Source organism: Suricata suricatta, chromosome 5 (genome assembly GCF_006229205.1).
Source record: "Suricata suricatta isolate VVHF042 chromosome 5, meerkat_22Aug2017_6uvM2_HiC, whole genome shotgun sequence".
Lineage (NCBI taxonomy): Eukaryota > Metazoa > Chordata > Mammalia > Carnivora > Herpestidae > Suricata > Suricata suricatta.
In genome coordinates this window covers 8169722-8173735 of record NC_043704.1, presented here as the reverse complement: position 1 = coordinate 8173735, position 4014 = coordinate 8169722, and the positions used below count along the sequence as shown (strand labels likewise).

General features: G+C 40.6%; 1 pseudogene; it reads left to right on the top strand.

Annotated features, from left to right (window-relative positions):
* The window catches only part of LOC115291467, a 63573-nt pseudogene that overhangs the window by 56497 nt on the left and 3062 nt on the right, over window positions 1–4014 (top strand).

The following is a 4014-nucleotide window of genomic DNA, read 5'->3' as shown; positions in this document are numbered from 1 at the left end:
AAGTCAGATGCCTAACCGACTGAGCCTCCCAGGTGCCCCATTTTTATTATTTTTTAAAGTTTATTTTTTTGAAAGAGATAGAGAGTAAGATGGGAGAGGCAGAGGGAGAAAAGGCGACAGAGAATCCCAAGCAGGAGCAGAACACAGGGCTTGAACTTCTAAATGGTGAGATCATGACCTGAGCTGAAAACAAGAGTTGGACGCTTAACCCACTGAGCCACCCAGGCACTCCAAGAAAAATAATTGTTTAAATTATCTATATTATGGAGTAAGTTCTATTACATTTAACCCATCATGAAAGTATTTACCTGGTAATCTCAACATCTAGGATGCCACTGAGAACCAAGATACATGAAGAAGAAATGTTCTCTAAACAGCAACATAGATATGGGAAGATCCCAAACTCCTCTTACTTGATACAGAATCCTTACAAGTCCACCACCATTTCCTAATTAGCCCAGAGGGAATGATTGTGTTATATAGCAGAGTAATAACTATGTTTGTAATAAGAAGACTGAATCCACAGCAAAACTTTCAATTAGTTTTAATATTTTCATTTAAAAAAAAAACAAAGAGTTCAATCCACTTTACAAAGAATTTCATCAAAAATAGTCACTTCAAAAAATGTTTTGGCCTCCAGGGGCAAACTGCAATTACTTAGAATGTGTATATTCACTCTCTGATAATTGTTGGATCATATCGTCCCTTTGGTGACTCATGCATGTAAGCAAGTGATATGGTACGAGTTTATGACAACCACTTAATTTTTTAGCATTATTTACATGATGAGTGCATATAAATCATAGAAAATTCCATTACTGAACTGGCTCTCTGTGTTGGTAAATCAAAATAATGAAAATAGGCAAGACTCCTTTTACTTAAGAACTTTATAGTGGTCCACGCCTTTCTATTTTTCCATTAGAGCTAAGGTCTGGAGAGTGTTTTCTCCCTAAGCTCCTTCTCCCACATCCTGATGGTTTTCCATCGGGCTCTCTTCCCCTGTTTGAACTGCTCTCTCAGCGATACATCCAATACATCCCCTTTGCTAATTGTTTTCACTCATCTTCAAGCATCCTTTTGAATAGATGTACTGTCTCACAAATTAAAACATGAGCATAACCGAGATGATAGCCTAAACTCTCTTTAAAACAAATTTTTTTTACATGTATTTAATTTTGAGGGACAGAGACAGAGCACAAGTGGGGGAGGGGCAGAGAGAGAAGGAGACACAAAATCTGAAGCAGGTTCCAGGCTCCAAGCTGTCATCACAGAGCCTGACACGGGGCGGAAACTCACTAACCATGAGATCAGGACCTGAGTCAAAGTCAGACGCTTAACTGACTGAGCCACTCAGATGCCCCAAACTACCCTTTCTTTGAAAGACACGGCAGGTGAAGGGCTATTCTGATGTTGAAGTGGGGGACAGCTTTTGGCCCTGCATGACACATGCTGTTTTACTTATCTTACTGTTCCATTTTATTTCTATACCCTTGCCAACATAAGTATTCTCATTTTTAGTTATCTCCTAACCTCCAAAAAAAACCTTTCACTGTAATTTCTGCTCACATCTTGTCTACTTCTGTTCAGAAACTTGGTTGAGTTTCCAGGAACCACATCAAGACAAGGGCCCTTCAGAGAACATTTAGAAACTGGTGAGTATTTATTATATATTTATAAATGCATCAAGACCTCATACAAGTTGATGTTAAGACTTACTAATTCATTGTGTATATATACCACATCTTCTTGATCCACTCATCAGGTGATGGGCATTTAGGCTCTTTCCATGTTTCGGCTATTGTTGACATTGCTGCTATGAACATTGGGGGTATATGTGCTCACAATGGAGTACTACATGGCAATGAGAAAGAATGAAATATGGCCATTTGTAGGAAACTGGATGGACCTTGAGGGTGTCATCCTATGCGAAATACGTCAGGCAGAGAACGACAGAAACCATATGTTTGCACTCATAGGTCTCACAGGAAAACAGGAGAAACCTAATGGAGTACCAGGGGGAGGGGAAGAGGGAACGAGAGTTGGGGAGAGAGAGGGATGCAGAACCTGAGAGACTATTGAATACTGAAAAAAAACTGACGGTTGTGGGGGGAGAGGTAGTGGTAATGGAGGAGAGCACTTGTGGGGAAGAGCACTGGGTGTTGTATGGAAACCAATTTGACAATAAACTATTTTAAAAAAAAGACTTACTAATTCAGTGGCTTCGAAAAATTCAAAATAGAAATGGAAGCAAATTAAAGGCAAGTTGTGAGCATGAAGTTTTCAAAAACTTGAAGAGAAAGGGTAAGGTAATCTACCAAAAGGAAGTGCCTAGCAATATAACACCTGGATGTGGTTAGACTTACAACAAAAAAGCAAAGGGGCCAGAATCAGAAGAGCCAAGTGAAGCTCACATTTCCAGAACTCCATCCCCTGTAAAGATAATAAATTAATAGACTATCTCAACCTTCTCACTTCCCTTTTCATGTACTTGGATAACTCGGTCATAGTATATGGAGCCTAGAACTTGATGCCAACATTGTGGAAAACAACAAGGTAGTTTTAGACAAAGATTCTCCTGCCCTCAAGGAGCTTAGCATTTAATTGATGAGAGCAGATTAACAATGCCATTTTCCCAGAACAAATGTACTATCTACCATTTTCTTAAATTTTCAGATTTATCTGAGTTGAAAGTAGGGCTCAGAGGGATCTTGTGTGTCCTCATATGTTAGTTGTTAGGGGGTAAAGAAATAAATAAGGCAAGGCGTCTTCCTTCAAGGGGCTTGCCTTCTAATGGGAAATAAAGATGTTTGACAAGTAGGAGAATGAAATAACACTATAAAGAGGTGTAGACCTCGCTTGTGTGTACAGAGGATTAACTTCAGCTGGGTCTATTGGGACAAGGCTAAATGGAAAGGTTATACTTGAGCTGAACCTTCATGAATGAGTAGCCCTTTGATAATCAGAGCACTGACTGGGACAGGGGAGGCCTTTTAAGACTGAGCACATGGAAGGGTGAAGGCGGAGAAGCCAGGAACCTCATGGAAAATTCAGGAAATTGAAACCCACTTCAATCATGGTTTTCTCAAATAGTGACATGGAAACCACTGGTTGTTTCAGAATAAATGCAATAAGCATTAGGTGTGACACACTTAAACTTCGCTTATTCACCATGAGAAAATACAGAGCATGATTCTTTTGGGACATTGATAAAAGTCATGTAAATAGCTAAAAATTGGAGTATTTCTTTAACCATGGTTGTTCAAATACTAACACACTGTGTGATGATGAGATAGCCACCCAGTCTCTCCGGTCCTCAACCTCTGTAAAACAGGATGGAAATAGGAAAATTCTTACCCAACATCCTCTCCTACACAAACAAAACACAACTTCACCTCCCTCTGTGTGTGACTGATGTGATAAAATCAGCTCTAAGTCTCTCTTTTTACTACAATATGTTGCCTTTCCATTTAGCCATCAGGCTCTCACCCAATGCTAGGAGCACGGTGAACATCCCTTCTAGTCTGACCCTATGTGGTTATGTGGTTGGGGGAGTGCACAGAGAGGGTAGGCAAGGAGAGCCAGCTGATGTCCCCACCACATCCCTGGCTCTCACGATGGGATGATAGAAACATCACTGGGATTTCTGCATCCTCTTAGCAGCAGGGTGATCACTGTCACATTGGCTGGCACGGGGATTTTTCTTGAATGAAGAAATGAATACACGAACGCAGGCTTGCCAACAGGCATTAAAAGTCACCGAGAGTACTCACTTTTCATATAAGGAAGTATTGACACTTCCCTGCTCCCTGAGATTCAAGCGGATGCTTGTAGCACAGCAATGCGGCCAGAGCTAAATGGTGCCTTTTCAATTCTCCATCGGACAGACGGGTGGACAGTGCTTCTTGTCCTGGATTATGTATAGCTGTGTCACGACATTGAGGAAATCAAAACCTGTCCCCAAAGTGTTTGTCTTGTCAAACAATTATTTTCTAAAGAGAGGTGAAGATCACAGTT